The 17,461-nt window shown below is 40.6% G+C and overlaps 1 long non-coding RNA gene across 1 annotated transcript; it reads left to right on the top strand.

Annotated features, from left to right (window-relative positions):
• The first annotated feature begins 5,717 nt into the window (after positions 1–5,717).
• On the top strand, positions 5,718–17,221 carry LOC149434389 (uncharacterized). The gene is made up of 3 exons (XR_016308754.1): positions 5,718–5,892; positions 16,385–16,461; positions 17,165–17,221. It is a non-coding gene; the product is annotated as an uncharacterized LOC149434389 (long non-coding RNA).
• Positions 17,222–17,461: the final 240 nt, after the last annotated feature.

The raw sequence follows: 17,461 nt of genomic DNA, 5'->3' as shown, positions 1-17,461 counted from the left end.
AAAATAATAATAATTTAATTAGACAAAATTATTGAATACAATTGATAATTAAATAGGCAGCAAAATGTTTCTGTTTAAAAATAGTTCAACCAAAAATAATAATAATTTAGACAAAATTAATGAATAAAATTGATATTTAAATATGCAGCAAAATGTTTCTGGTTTAAAAATAGTTCAACCAAAAACAATAATTCAATTAATGATTAGACAAAATGATTAAATAAAATTGATAATTAAAACATCACTAAATGAAATGTAAAAACTGATTTATTTTAAATAAGATATGAAACATTAATAAAGAAAAAAAATAATGTCAATAAATGTGTGACCTTTTTTTTTTAATTTTTTTTTGCATTTCTTTATACAGACTATAACCTTTTTTTTTATTTTTCTAAACAGATCAAGGGAATATTTTTGGTATTAATGTTTTACCATTGGATGTGCTAATTTGAGGTGTGTCATGTTTTTTTTTATGCCCCAGACTTTTTCTCATTTTATTTTTTTTTTTTTTGTGATGGACAGAAAATTTGATGTCACTTAATTTAAGCCTTAGATCATAAACTTTATTTTATAGGGTTGGGACAAGGAAAGGCTTAAATTATGCATTGGGTGTCGAGAGACCCCAGTCCTGAATAGGGCAATCCTGGGGCTAAACTAGTGAACGAAATATTATTGATGATCAGTATAGAGCGATTTGCATTCCAAATGACCGCGGGGACCCCGTCTGTTCTCAGGTCAGTGGAAAGGTCACAGGAGCCGAAGAAGGGGGCAATGACACAAGAGGCAAAGGGTGCAAGACGTGGAATTAAAGCAAGCTAAATTCATATTAGGCTCCTCAAGAGCTGCCAACCAGCATCTTCTATTGTGCTTATAATTAGTTTTATGGCAAAACCAGCATGACATAAACACAGTTCCTGGCACTGGCACCTGCTAGTGAAATGGGGACACATGGTAGTATAAAATGTTTATATATATATATATTTTTTTTTTTATTTATTTTTTTTATTATTATTTTTTATTTATTTATTTTTAAAATAAATTAAAGAAAAAAAACTACTTTTATTTAAAACACAAATTCCCACTATCATAGAACATTCAGGTAAAACAAAAAAGACATTAAAGAAAATTGGGTAAACATTTTTTTTTTGCTGCAGAGCAAAATCATTTTAAAATATAAAAAAAAGTGGAAGTTAAAAAAAAAATTAAAGAACAAACAAATATGGTTAATGCTGTAAAAAAAAATGTCTACAAGACAAATATATATATATATATATATATATATATATATATATATATAATTTAAATCCAATTTTATTTTAACAATTTAGATTTAAAAAAAAATGAGCAATTTGTGTTTTTTTTTTTCAAATAGTTTTTTTTAAATTCTGAATATTATTTATAATTTTTAACTGTGTATTTTAACCGCTTTGCAGGATAATTATAAAAAGTACAGTTTAAAAAATGCCTCTTTTATAACCATTGGGAGTTTTATAGCCATTTTTTAATGTGCTCGTAGGATGTAGTGCTCAAAGAGAACGTGTTTAATGGGGGAGACATAGATAATCCGTACTGGTCTTCGGAAATTGTACGCCCCCCTCCTCTTCATTTTGCCAAAGCTGAAGGCTCTCTACAACTGAAAATCCGGTAAAAATACGGTTTAGTACCCTTCCACATCACCTTGAGGCTATGAGTGGCTGCATGAACCTGCTATGGACTGCGACGGCTATCTTTTAACCCTTTTGCTCCTGGACCATCCAACTTACGCCCATCTTTTTTTTAGGTAATGTTTCTATGAATGAACTTGAAAGGATTGGGACAGATTTTTCTTACAAAACAAATTTTATTTTGTGTGGGACTTTTTTTTTTTTTGGACAAATGGGTTTCAGACCTTTTTTTTTTACTTTTTACTGTAACAAAAAAAAAAAAAAAAAAAAAAGGATTAAAAACATGGAGCCAGTGAAGATTCAGCACATCCGAAACTTTCCAGCATGCCGAAAAATAAATCAGACAGAAGCTGCTTAATTTTTAATTTTTTTTTGGTCATAAATACATACTTAAAAAAAAATTGCTATTCGCGTATGCAAGCATTATTTATTAAAAAGGTCTAACCTTTGTCCCATTTGCCAACAATTAAATATATAAATACATAAATAAAATGTAGTTAATGAGACTTTGTATAAATTACAAAAAAAAAAGAGGTTGAATTAAAAAGCAAGAAACTGCTTTACGTTTACTTATAAAAAAAAAAGTTGTATTCTCACACAGTTACCGATGTCAACAAAAGTATTAGCCGATAATAGAAAAATTAAAATGCCCGAGTCACCTAAAGAGGTCTTTATTTATAATGACCAGAGTTAAAAAAAGAAATTGGCTATTTTTTCACAGGCAGGTATGTGTATGTATATATATATATATATATATATATATATATATATATATATATATATATATATATATATATATATATATATTTATTTATTTTCTTTTTTATAATTTTTTTTTTAAATATATATTTATTTATTTTATATATATATATATATATATATATATATATATATATATATACATAAAATAAATAAATATATATATATATATATATATATATAATTAATATTTTGTATTCTCTTTTTGAGCCAGCTGGTGGAGCTCTAGGCTCATTTTTACATCTTTAGTAACATAGTGTTTAGGGAGTTCAATAGCTCAAGGTCAAATTTACATTCGGACCTTTCCATTATCAGACAGCTCGGTCCCAGGTTTCAGTCTGTTCAAAGAGATATAAATATGAATTTTCTGCAATAAAAAAAATCACCTTTATTGATATTTGTTTGGCATGTCATGTGCAACATTTTAGAATCAACGGCTGTCCCTTCATCATGCATGCCGTACTGAAACATTGCTATCTGCTGTAGGACAACTGTGCGAACCTCAATAAAGGGGGTTCTTACTGAGGAAGATTGGGGTGTGCTGCCACCACATTTTCATCTGATTGGCCCAATTTGCTCCAACAGGGGAATAAAAAAAAAAAGCTCTAAGGAGCTTTTGTTTGCCTTCCTTTAGATCCACAGTGGATATATGGTTCTGAATAAGGAGCTTCAATTTATTTATTCATTTGCGCTGTGATTTTTTTTTTTTTTTTAGCTATCCCACATTTCTCCTTGAGTCCTTTATCATGTGTTAAATATTGTTATAGAAAAGACAACTGTCTATTAAAAAATGGTAGAAAATAATAATTTGCTGTGTTTTTAGCTATCCCACAGTTCTCTCTGAGTCCTTTGTCATGTTTTAAATATTGTAATACAAGAGCTGTCTACATAATATTAAAAAAAAAAGTAGAAAATTATTATTTGCTGTCTTCATAGCTATCCCACAGTTCTCTGTAAGTCCTTTGTCAGGTTTAAAATATTGTAATACAAAAACTGTCTACATAAAATAAATACAAAAAAGTATAAAACGACTATTTGCTGTCTTCATAGCTATCCCACAGTGCTTTCAGAGTCCTTTGTCTTGTTTTAAATATTGTAATACAAGACAAAGGACTCTGAAAGCACTGTGGGATAGCTATGAAGACAGCAAATAGTCGTTTTATATATACATATATATACAGTAAAAAAGAAATGGCAGAAAAGAACTATCTGCTGTCCTTATAGCTATCCCACATTTCTCTGTGAGTCCCTTGCCATGCATTAAATATTGTAATAGAAAAAAGCTTTATACATAAAATAAAAAAAATGGTAGAAAATAACCATTGGGTGTCTTTATAGCTATCCCACAGTTCTCTGTGAATCTTTTTTCCTGTATTAAACATTGCAATACAAAAGATGTATGCATAAAAAAGTAGAAAATAACCATTTGCTTCCTTTTTAGCTTTCCCACAATTTTGTGAGTGTGTATATATATATATATGATGGAAAATAACCAATTACTGTCTTTTTAGCTATCCCTCAGTTCTTTCTGAGTCCTTTGTCACATATTAAATATTGTAATACAAAAGCTGTATATATAAAAGCGGAAAAATATGGTAAATTACCAACTGCTGTATATATAAAAGTGAAAAAAAAAATGTAAATAACCTATTGCTGTCTTTTTAGCTCTCTCTCAGTTCCCTCAGAGTCCTTTGTCACATGTTAAATATTGTAATACAAAAGCTGTATATATAAAGCAGAAAAAAAAGATGGTAAATCACCAACTGCTGTCTTTTTAGCTCTTCCTCAGTTCCCTCACAGTCCTTTGTCACGTATTAAATATTGTAATAGAAAAGCTGTATGTATAAAGCAGAAAAAAAGATGGTAAATCACCAACTGCTGTCTTTTTAGCTCTCCCTCAGTTCCCTCACAGTCCTTTGTCACATATTAAATATTGTAATAGAAAAGCTGTATTTATAAAGTGAGAAAAAAAACGTCAGGAAAATAAACAGTTGCTATCTTTTTTTTTTTAGCTATCCCACAGTTCTCTGTGAGTCCTTTGTAACATATTAAATATTTTAATATGGAAGCTGTATATATAAAAGAAAAAAAATTGTAAATAACCAAATGCTGACTTTTTAGCTATCCCTCCGTTCCCTCACAGTCCTTTGTCACATATTAAATATTGTAATAGAAAAGCTGTATATATATATATATATATATATATATATATATATCTATATATATATATATATGTATATATAGTGAGGAAAAAACCGGTAGGAAAATAAACAGTTTCTATTTTTGTTTAGCTATCCCACAGTTCTCTGTGAGTCCTTTGTCATGTATTAAATATTGTAATATGGAAGCTGTATATATAAAAGTAAGAAAAAAAAAAAGGTTGTAAATAACCAAATGCTGTCTTTTTAGCTCTCCCTCAGTACCCTCACAGTCCTTTGTCACATATTAAATATTGTAATACAAAAGCTGTATATATAAAATTTAAAAAAAACGGCAGGAAAATAAACAGTTATCTTTTTAGCTATTCCGCAGCTCTCTGTGAGTCCTTTGTCACATATTAAATATTGTAATATGGAAGCTGTATATATAAAGCAAATAAAAACGGCAGGAAAATAAACAGTTGCTATCTTTTTAGCTGTTCAACAGTTCTCTGTTATTCCTTTGTCACGTATTAAATATTGTAATATGGAAGTTGTATATATAAAGCAAAATAAAAACGGAAGGAAAATAAATAGTTGCTATCTTTTTAGCTATCCCATAGCTCTCTGTGAGTCCTTTGTCACGTATTAAATATTGTAATATGGAAGCTGTATATATAAAGCAAAATAAAAACGGAAGGAAAATAAACAGTTGCTATCTTTTTAGCTGTTCAACAGTTCTCTGTGAGTCCTTTGTCACGTATTAAATATTGTAATATGGAAGCTGTATATATAAAACAAATAAAAAACGGCAGGAAAATAGACATTTGCTCTCTTTAGCTATGCCACAGTTCTCTGTGAGTCCTTTGTCATGTATTAAATATTGTGCTACAAAATACATAACCATTTAAAGACTCCTCAATCTTGAAAAAAGAAAACAAGTGAAATAAAATCCCCCCCCCCCCCCAAGGCCATTATGTGCACTCTCAGGAAGCGGTTTTTAATTGGCCGACCACCAAACTCCTTGGTGTTTCTAGAGTGTGTTAAGGAAGAGGTGACCAGATTCTGCTTTGTTTACAGAAGGCACAGAGATCACAAACCGCCACCAATTTTTTTTTTTTTTTTTTTTAGAGTAGGCAATAACTAAATGTCCATCCTTGGTAGCAGCAAACCAGAGAAAACGATCGGTTATGGTGATGCAGTCATCTCGAATGGCCATGATATGAGCGATCGTCCCAGCTAATCACGCGCCCCCAGCCTCATCACGCAATAGCCACCTTCTGGAAAAATCCATCGACAAAGGTAGGTCTCTCTACATGATCAATACACAGGTGAGCGGTTTCACGATCGACCCAGTGCAAACGAGGTGCGATATACACGCCCGTGTTGGATGTCATATTTCTTTTTTGTTTATACAGATCTATACATCAGCTCCTATAGGGGGGGCCAGATGTGGAGGGGAGAGGGGCAGTGGATGGATTTGTGATGCTCGGCGTGCCGCAGATAATCAGCGCAGCGATCGGGAGGTGGGAATGCGTTGCAGAGACAGGATTGGGGGGGGGGGGTGACATACATCGCTGCTCCTGCTTACATTGCAAAAGAATGCTGCAGTATAGACAGTGATTACCTCATTCCCCCAGTGCCAGCCCCTCCCCACCACCCAACACTCAGCTACAGCAGCGGCCCCTGCGCCAAACCTGCAACCCAGCAGCGGGCGCCCAGATTCGGAAACGCCTGACATGTGGTTGATGTATAAAAATGTGTGCAGACAAGTAACAGGGCCGACCTCCGCACTGCATTCGGAACATTAATACTGGTCGGTCGCTGTTCAGGTCCGGCTCCTCGAAGGGTTTTACTTCTCATTCCCTGGCCTACAAGACTGGCCCCTGACTTCTGATTGGTGGATGGGGACCCCAACCAGGGGCACAGGAAGGCAAAAATCTCATCAGATAACCCTAAAATATGTCACTCAGTGCAAGACAATGCCTGATCTGCCTATAAAATACCTGCCAGTATAAAACCCCACCAGATCAGGAGATCACTGAATCCACTCCGCAAATACTGGGCAGCTCAGCCACAGACTTTGCTACAATAGACTCTGCAATGTTGCAAGAGACTGCTAGAAATCACTACAATGTTACAAGGGACTGCTAGAGACTACTGCCACATCGCAAGAGACTTCTACATTGTTACAAGAGACTGCTAGAAATCACTGCAATGTTACAAGGGACTGCTAGAGACTACTGCCACATTACAAGGGACTGCTAGAGACTGCTGCCACATTACAAGGTGCTGCTAGAGACTACTGCCACATCACAAGAGACTTCTGCATTGTTACAAGAGACTGCTAGAAATCACTGCAACGTTACAAGGGACTGCTAGAGACTGCTGCCACGTTACAAGGGGCTGCTAGAGACTGCTGCCACATTACACCAGACTTCTGCATTGTTATAGGAGACTGCTAGAAATCACTGCAATGTTACAAGGGACGGCTAGAGACTGCTGCCACATTACAACAGCCTTCTGCATTGTTACAAGAGACTGCTAGAAATCACTGCAATGTTACAAGGGACGGCTAGAGACTGCTGCCACCTTACAACAGCCTTCTGCATTGTTACAAGAGACTGCTAGAAATCACTGCAATGTTACAAGGGACAGCTAGAGACTACTGCCACCTTACAAGGGACGGCTAGAGACTACTGCCACCTTACAAAGGACTGCTAGAGACTACTGCCACATTACAACAGACTTCTCCATTGTTACAAGAGACTGCTAGAAATTACTGCAACGTTACAAAGGACTGCTAGAGACTACTGCCATATTACAACAGACTTCTGCATTGTTACAAGAGATTGCTAGAAATTACTGCAATGTGTCAACCGACTTCTGCATTGTTAAAAGAGACTGCTAGAGACTGCTGCTACTTTACACAAGAATTCTGCATTGTTAGAGGAGACAGCTAGAGACTGCTGCCAAATTACAACACAATTCAGCATTGTTACAAGAGACTGCTGCCAAATTACAACAGACTCTGCAATGTCACAAGAGACTGCTAGAAATTATTGTACTGTTACCAGACTGCTACCATATTACAACAGACTTCTGCATTGGAACATGAGACTGCTAGAAATCAATGCAATGCTACAAGACTGCTAGAGACTACTGCCATATTACAACAGACTTCTGCAATGTTACAAGAGACTGCTGAAAATGAATGCAATGTTACAAGACTGCTAGAGACTGCTACATTATTACAACAGACTTATGCAATGTTACAAGAGACTGCTAGAAATCACTGCAATGTGTTAACTGACATCTGCTTTGTTACAAGAGACTGCTAGAGACCGCTGCCAAATAACAACAGACTTATGCAATGTTACAAAAGACTGCTAGAAATCACTGTAGTGTAACAAGACTGCTAGAGAATGCTACCATATTACAACAGACTTCTGCATTTTTGCAGGAGACTGCTAGAGACTTCTGCCACATTACAAATGAACTCTGCATTGTTACAAGAGAGTTCTAGAAATCACTGAAATTTCACAACACACTCTGCTTTGTTACAAGAGACTGCTAGAAATCACTGCAATTTTACAACAGACTCTGCATCGTTACAAGAGACTTCTAGAGACTGCTGCTAAATTACAACAGAATTCTACATTGTTACAAGAGACTGCGGGCATATTGCAGCAGACTTCTACAAAAGAGACCTCTAGAAATTGCTGTAATGTTGAAAGACTGCTGGACTTGTGCCATATCACAACATATTTCTGCAATGTTGTAAGTGACTGCTAGAAGCTGCTGCCATATTACAGCTGATTTCTGACTGCTAGAAGTCACTTCAATGTTAAAAGACTACTGCCATATTATAACAGAACTCTGCAACGATACAAGAAACTGCTAGAGACTGCTGCTATATTACAACAAACTTTTCCAAGGTTAGAAGAGACTGCTTGAGAGACCCAATCGATAACCTGCAGTGGTTGTGTATTAGTACCACAAGAGACTGCTTTATGGTACAACAGGCTGTCAAGTTAAAGCCTGCTTAAGGCTGCTGCCCTCTTACAAGAGACTAGCTTGCTGTGAAGTTACAGGAGGCTCCTGCTATGTTGCAAGAGATTGCTAGAAGCTACCTCAACATTACCACAGGCTTCTGCCATCTGACAACAGACTTCTAGAAACCGATGCAATGTTACAAGAGACTGCTAGAGAATGTTGCCTTGTTACAAGAGACTGCTGGAGAATGCAGCCTCATTACAAGAGACTGCTAGAAAATGCTGCATTGTTACAAGAGAATGCTGCCTCGTTACGAGAGACTGCTAGAGAATGCTTCCTCATTACAAGAGACTGCTAGAGAATGCAGCTTTGTTACAAGAGACTGCTAGAGAATGCAGCTTTGTTACAAGAGACTGCTAAAGAATGCCACCTTGTTACAAGAGACTGCTAAAGAATGCCACCTTGTTACAAGAGACTGCTAAAGAATGCTGCCTTGTCACAAAAGACTGCTAAAGAATGCCGCCTCGTTACAAGAGACTGCTAGAGAATGCCGCCTCGTTACAAGAGACTGCTGGAGAATACCGCCTTGTTACAAGAGACTGCTATAGAATGCCGCCTCGTTACAAGAGACTGCTGGAGAATGCTGCCTCGTTACAAGAGACTGCTATAGAATGCCGCCTCGTTACAAGAGACTGCTGGAGAATGCCGCCTCGTTACAAGAGACTGCTATAGAATGCCGCCTCGTTACAAGAGACTGCTGGAGAATGCCGCCTCGTTACAAGAGACTGCTATAGAATGCCGCCTCGTTACAAGAGACTGCTGGAGAATGCCGCCTCGTTACAAGAGACTGCTGGAGAATGCCGCCTCGTTACAAGAGACTGCTGGAGAATGCCGCCTTGTTACAAGAGACTGCTAGAGAATGCAACCTCATTACAAGAGACTGCTGGAGAATGCTGCCTCGTTACAAGAGACTGCTAGAGAATGCTGCCTCGTTACAAGAGACTGCTGGAGAATGCTGCCTCGTTACAAGAGACTGCTGGAGAATGCTGCCTCATTACAAGAGACTGCTGGAGAATGCTGCCTCGTTACAAGAGACTGCTAGAGAATGCTGCCTCGTTACAAGAGACTGCTGGAGAATGTGGCCTCGTTACAAGAGACTGCTGGAGAATGTGGCCTCGTTACAAGAGACTGCTGGAGAATGCCGCCTCGTTACAAGAGACTGCTGGAGAATGTGGCCTCGTTACAAGAGACTGCTGGAGAATGCCGCCTCGTTACAAGAGACTGCTGGAGAATGCCGCCTTGTTACAAGAGACTGCTGGAGAACGCCGCCTTGTTACAAGAGACTGCTGGAGAATGTTGCCTCGTTACAAGAGACTGCTGGAGAATGCTGTCTCGTTACAAGAGACTGCTGGAGAATACCGCTTAGTTACAAGGGACTGCTGCCAGGCTGTAGGTCACTAAACAGGAGCAGAAGGTGAACCTCCAGGTGCTGGAACCGATATCGGTCACAGTGATCACATGATCCGGAGCGACTGTCGCTGTGTGGTCAGGAGCGGTCAGTGACAGCAAGGTGGGCGCACTCCTGTGTGCACTCCCAGAACCAGACGTAGACACCTCTAGAGGGCAGCATGGAACAAACCCCACCTCTGTGCTGCCACATATATGTGTTGCAGCGGGGGAAGTGAGACAACCTCATGAACGGAAGGAGGCGGAGTCTCACTCCCAGAATTCCCCAGAGGTAGAGGGTCTATCTACGGCTGCTTGCCTTCATTGAGGGCTCATTCACACCCCGCGTGCGTTGCGTCTTCTGAGACGCGTTGTAGTGCACTGGCGTGCTGCTTTTTTTCTCTTGGTTTGTTTTGCGGAGTGTCGCATTTCGGAGACGCGTTGGTGTGCGATTTTTTCTTGGTTGCGCCTATGCACGCATTTCATGTAGGCCACGCCCCTTTTTCCAGCGCTGGGCAAACAGAACGCGCCGCTGTGAACTACCTTCATAGGGAATATTTTTTTTACAGTTGCCCTGTGCTGGGAACACAATCACGAACACCTTCCCCCAGCGCATCCAGCAATTTGCTTGCGGCCGAATCGACCAATCAGAGCACACCCGTGACCTGGAGCCAGGCAAGGGTATTTAGAACCAGGCTCCACCCATAAATGAAATCAGTGTTGGATATCCCCGCCCTTAAGAACTTTTCAATTAGAAGTCCTTTGCATTAACTAAAGCCGTGGCTGAAAATGGCAGCTGCTTGGCTGTTTTAGCTCCCTCCCCCATTGAGGGCGCCCAATAACGAGAGCCGAGTCTGGGATTTTTCACTGCTTGTTACTCAGCAATGCCGGTGTGGACTGAAACAAGCAGAGACCAGAACCGACTCCGCATCAGCGCAATCGGACGCACTGAACGTCTGGCACCTCGCAGGCGGACGGTTTTAGGACGGATTCGCTTGCAGCAGAGCGTAGCGTTCGCTAAAAGGGGGGGTGCCATAAGCCCCCGGTAGGAGCATAATCCCCCTCCACGACAGCTGTGAGAGAGAGCCCCCGCCTGGCAGCAGAGGGGTTAACAGCCTGCGATTTGATTTCCTGTTGATCCATTAATAGGGCTGACCTTACCGCTCCAGAGGCGCTCCTCATTCGCAGGATGCTGTCTCAGCGGAATCCTGCGTCACACACCCACCTCCCCGGGGTCGCTGGCACCCCCCAGATGGATGTCACTGCACGCCTGCTTGCTCACCTTCTGTTTAAAAAATAAAAAAACAGAACTATGTTTGTGGCATCGTACGGCGACCACCTACCTCCTCTGCTTCTGGTTACAGCGACCGCCCTTTCACTGGGCTTCCACTGCTGACCCATATCTGAAAATACCAGGGGCCCGGCTGTCTTCGGCTCCACGGAACTGTGCAAGCATGCGGTCAGAGATCATAGAAACCTTTCCCAGGCATGAAGATTTACGCAAGGATATGTATTTGTATTTTTAGCCATGTGACTGTCACCTCCAGATCTCATTGGGCTAGCCTAAAAATAACAGCCATTTAATAAAAAAAATTAAAAAAAAAAAGTATACTTTTTCTGGTGTTTTATCCTTGTGAATGGAGCCTTCGGGGCTTCATTCACAAAGCTTTAAACGCAAGGAGATGCTCTCCAATATAGCCATGTGACTGCAATGCTCAATGCTCATTGGAGAAGGATGAAAATAACAGTCATGTGACTGTCATCTCCAGATCTCATTGGACTAGGCTAAAAATAACAGCCATTTAAAAAATAAAGTACACTTTTTCTGGTGTTTTATCCTTGTGAATGGAGCCTTCAGGGCTTCATTCACAAAGTTTTAAACGCAAGGATATGCTCTCTAATTTAGCCATGTGATTTTAATTCTCAAAGCTCATTGGACTAGGCCAGGGGTAGGCAACCTGAGAGAAGCAGGACTACAAGTTCAATCATGCCTCTGCAAGTCATAGCTGTAACTGTCAGTTTTGTAATCTTTGCAATGCCTCATGGGAAATGTAGTTCCACAACAGCTAGAGAGACGCAGGTTGCCTACCCCTGGCCTAGGCTAAAAATAACATCCCTTTTTTTTCTAAATAAGTATCTTTATGCTGGTGGTTCGCCTTGTGAATGGAGCCTTTGGGGCTTCATTCACAAAGCTTTAAACGCAAAAGGATGCTCTCTAATTTAGCCATGTGAATGCAATACTCATTGCTCATTGGAGAAGGATGAAAATAACAGTCATGTGACTGTCAACTCCGGATCTCATTGGACTAGCCTAAAAATAACAGCCATTTATTAAAAAAAAGGATACTTTTTCTGGTGTTTTATCCTTGTGAATGGAGCTTTCGGGGCTTCATTCACAAAGCTTTAAACACAAGGAGATGCTCTCCAATATAGTCATGTGACTGTCATCTTTAGATCTCATTGGACTAGGTTAAAAATTACAGCCATTTAAAAAAAAAGGATTTTTTTTTGGTGTTTTATCCTTGTGAATGGAGCCTTTGGGGCTTCATTCACAAAGCTTTAAACGCAAGGAGATGATCTCCAATATAGCCATGTGACTGCAATGCTCAATGCTCATTGGAGAGGGATGAAAATAACAGTCATGTGACTATCAACTCCAGATCTCATTGGACTAGGCTAAAAATAACAGTCTATTTATTTATTTTTTTTAAAGTATACTTTTTCTGGTGCTTTATCCTTGTGAATGGAGCCTTCGGGGCGTCATTCACAAAGCTTTAAATGCAAGGATATGCTCTCCAATATAGCCATGTGACTGGAATTTTCAAATCTCATTGGACTAGGCTAAAAATAACAGTCCCTTGTTTTTCCTATATAAGTATCTTTATGCTGGTGGTTCGCCTCGTGAATGGAGCCTTTGGGGCTTAATTCACGAAGCTTTAAACGCAAGGAGATGCTCTCTAATTTATCCATGTGACTGCAATGCTCAATGCTCATTGGAGAAGGCTGAAAATAACAGTCATGTGACTAATTCTCACATTTCATTCGAGAAGGCTGAAAAGAAAAAAAAAAGAAGGATCCCTATTTTGGAATGTTATTCTTGTGAATGGAGCTTTTGGGGCTTCATTCACAATGGGGCTCTGCTAAACAGAGGGTCAAACCTTTCCTACTCCCCTCCAATCAAATCAGCTGGAGTTCCCCTTTAAAATATGCTGGGAGACGTCTCCCGCACGTCCCCATCTCTGCATTCCACATACACGTTCCATTTATCGATAGGATTTATTTCCATTGTTCTTGGATACTGTGAAAGCAGGCCACACACACCATACAATCTGATTGTACAATCTCCTTCATACACCATACAATCTGATTGTACAATCTCCTTCACATATAAAGCCGGCCATACACCATACAATCTGATTGTATAATCTCCTTCATACACCATACAATCTGATTGTACAATCTCCTTCATACACCATACAATCTGATTGTACAATCTCCTTCACATATAAAGTCGGCCATACACCATACAATCTGATTGTACAATCTCCATCCCATATAAAGCTGGCCACACACCATACAATCTGATTGTACAATCTCCTTCACATATAAAGCCAGCCATACACCATAAAATCTGATTGTACAATCTCCTTCACATATAAAGCTGGCCACACACCATACAATCTGATTGCACAATCTCCTCCATACACCATACAATCTGATTGTACAATCTCCTTCACATATAAAGCTGGCCACACACCATACAATCTGATTGCACAATCTCCTCCATACACCATACAATCTGATTGTACAATCTCCTTCACATATAATGCCGGCCATACACCATACAATCTGATTGTACAATCTTATTCACATATAAAGCCGGCCACACACCATACAATCTGATTGTACAATCTCCTTCACACACAAACGTGAGATAACATCATTGTTAATAAACGGTGATCTGATCAGGATTGCATTAAATGAAACGAGCCAATCATAACCCGTGTAGGCCCGGTCCTCTCCGGTCGGTGTACGACGCCCCCCCTCCCCGTGCCGCGGCTCCAGCAGCATAATGCGACAAGACCCAGGCGTGTCTGTAGCGTGTGCGGATGGGTCACGTGTCGGCGTGTCTTCACACACAGCCAGCGGGGGAGAGATCCGTGTCCCCATCTCCATCCATCACCCAGCCGGGGTTGCCATGGCGACGGAGGCTGCTGCTCCATTATCCCCGGGTACCGAGGGGCGGGAAGCTTCGATGTACAAAAGGAAGGATGAGAGGGAACATCGAACGTCCAACATCGACCTGCACATCATCACGGCACACACACCACGCAGGAAACCAGCGTACCGACCCAACAGAACCCACCGCCCCACATCGATCCCCTCCATATCATGTGATTCAGGTGTCCCAATCCCCTCCCAATCACGTGATTCAGGTGTCCTGATCCCCTCCCAATCACGTGATTCAGGTGTCCCAATCCCCTCCCAATCACGTGATTCAGGTGTCCCAATCCCCTCCCAATCACGTGATTCAGGCATTCCAATCCCCTCCCAATCACGTGATTCATGCGTTCCAATCCCCTCCATATCACATGATTCAGGTGTTCCAATCCCCTCCATATCACGTAATTCAGGTGTCCCAATCCCCTCCCAATCGCGTGATTCAGGTGTTCCAATCCCCTCCATGGTCACAGGTGTATACAATCAAGCCCCTAGGCATGCAGACTGCTTCTACAAACATTGGTGAAAGAATGGGTCGCTCTCAGGAGCTCAGTGACTCCAAGCGTGGTCCCGTGATAGGTGGCCACCTGTGCAATAAATCCATCTGTGACATTTCCTGGCTACTAAATATTCCACGCTCAACTGTTAGTGGGATTATAACAAAGTGGAAGCAACTGGGAATAACAGCCACTCAGCCACCAAGTGGTAGGCCACGTCACATGACAGGGTGGGGTCAGCGCATGCTGAAGCGCACAGTGCGCAGAAGTCACCAACTGTCTGCAGAGTCAATAGCTAAAGACCTCCAAACTTGGTGTGGCCTTCAGATGAGCGCAACAACAGTGCGTAGAGAGCTTCATGGAATGGGTTTCCATGGCCGAGCAGCTGCATCCAAGCCTTACATCACCAAGTGCAATGCAAAGCGTCGGATGCCGTGGTGTAAAGCACGCCGCCACTGGACTCTAGAGCAGGGAGATGTGTTCTGTGGAGTGACCAATCACACTTCTCTGTCTGGCAATCCGATGGACGTGTCTCGGTTTGGCGGTTGTCAGGAGAACAGTACTTGCCTGACTGCATTGTGCCAAGTGTAAAGTTTGCTGGAGGGGGGATTATGGTGTGGGGTTGTTTTTCAGGGGGTGGGCTTGGCCCCCTAGTTCCAGTGAAGGGAACTCTTAAGGCGACATTTTGGACAATTTCATGCTCCCAACTTTGTGGGAAGAGTTTGGGGATGGCCCCTTCCTGTCCCAACATGACTGCGCTGCAGTGCACAAAGCAAGGTCCATAAAGACATGGAGGAGCCAGTTTGGGGTGGAGGAACGTGACTGTCCTGCACAGAGTCCTGACCTCAACCCCATAGAACACCTTTGGGATGAATTAGAGCGGAGACTGCGAGCCAGGCCTCCTCCCCCGACATCAGTGCCTGACCTCACAAATGTGCTTCTGGAAGAATGGTCCAACCTTCCCATAGACACCCTCCTAAACCTTGTGGACGGCCTTCCCAGAAGAGTTGAAGCTGTTATAGCTGCAAAGGGCGGGGCCAACTCAATATTGAACCCTACGGACTAAGACTGGGAGGACATTAAAGTTCAGTGTGTGGAAAGGGCGGGGCCAACTCAATATTGAACCCTACGGACTAAGACTGGGGCGCCATTAAAGTTCATGTGTGTGGAAAGGCCGGCCGACCAATACTTGGGGCAATATAATGTAACGTAGTGACAGTCCCACCGAACCTCCTCCATACAGTCCCACCGACTCTCCTCCATACAGTCCCACCGACTCTCCTCCATACAGTCCCACCGACTCTCCTCCATACAGTGGTCACATGATCAGGAGCCGCTCCCACAACTGGAGCCCGGGAACTGTCTATGACAGCTCAGTGACTGTGCTGGGAGAACACTCCCACCACAGAACCCTCAGCCCTCCATGGACACATATGTGCAGCGTTTAGTTGTCAGAGCCCACCGTCCCCCCCCCACATATGTGTTAGGTGGGCAACAAGGGGTTAATACAGTACATATTATTTATTTACGTGAAAACTGTACAGGGGAGGAAGGAGCAGTGCAAGGAGCCAATCAGTTCATGTGTCGGCGATAGGAATGCTGATAGGAGGAGAGAGCAGAGTGACAAGAGAGATGAGCTCCTTCTCTCCCTGTCCATTCACAGGCTGGGGGCGGGTCCAGAACAACCTGAGCGCAGAGGGCATCTAGTGACAGAAAAGAAGTACTACAGGTTAAGGGAAGGTGAATATGGCAGCAAAAGCTGTTGTTTGTTATTTCCTGTTTTTTTGTTGTTGCTGTTATTTATGTATGGGGCGTGTTTTATTGTTTTTGGTTTGTTTTTTGTTATTTATGTATGGGGCGTGTTTTATTGTTTTTGGTTTGTTTTTTGTTATTTATGTATGGGGCGTGTTTTATTGTTTTGTTTTTTGTTGTTATTTATGTATGGGGCGTGTTTTATTGTTTTTGTTTAGTTTTTGTTGTTGTTATTTATGTATGGGGCATGTTTTATTGTTTTGTTTTTGTTGTTGTTATTTATGTATGGGGCATGTTTTATTGTTTTTGTTTAGTTTTTTTTTGTTGTTATTTATGTATGGGGCGTGTTTTATTATTTTTGTTTTTTTGTTGTTGTTATTTATGTATGGGGCGTGTTTTATTGTTTTTGTTTTGTTTTTTGTTGTTATTTATGTATGGGGAGTGTTTTATTGTTTTTGTTTTGTTTTGTTTGTTTTTTTGTTGTTATTTATGTATGGGGCGTGTTTTATTGTTTTTGTTTAGTTTTTTTTTTTGTTATTTATGTATGGGGCGTGTTTTATTGTTTTTGTTTTGTTTTTTGTTGTTATTTATGTATGGGGAGTGTTTTATTGTTTTTGTTTTGTTTTGTTTGTTTTTTTGTTGTTATTTATGTATGAGGCGTGTTTTATTGTTTTTTTTTATCTTTTTGCAGGCTATGTATTCAATTGATGTCATTGGAGTTCTTTATGTTTGTTTTTGTGTGTTTCCCTTTTATGAATGAATCCATTTTTTATTGTTGTTTTCATTCTTACCGCGCAATAAAAGGGTAAAATGATGACACTAACGGGGAAGGGGAGGGGGGAGGTAGCTGTCCAGGATAGGTGAAGGGAACCTTTGTAACAATTGGAAGCCATGTAAAGTCGGGGGGGGGGGTTCGATTTTTAGATTACATATCCGAGTAATAAAAGAATCTGGCTCATCCCTCCTTGGTATATATTAGAGGTGGTCA

This window comes from Staurois parvus, unplaced genomic scaffold (genome assembly GCF_062004578.1).
Source record: "Staurois parvus isolate SC_StPar_1 unplaced genomic scaffold, SC_StPar_1.0 ptg001756l, whole genome shotgun sequence".
NCBI classification, from domain to species: domain Eukaryota; kingdom Metazoa; phylum Chordata; class Amphibia; order Anura; family Ranidae; genus Staurois; species Staurois parvus.
Note: the sequence above shows the minus strand (reverse complement) of the source record. Positions and strands in the feature narration are given on the sequence as shown.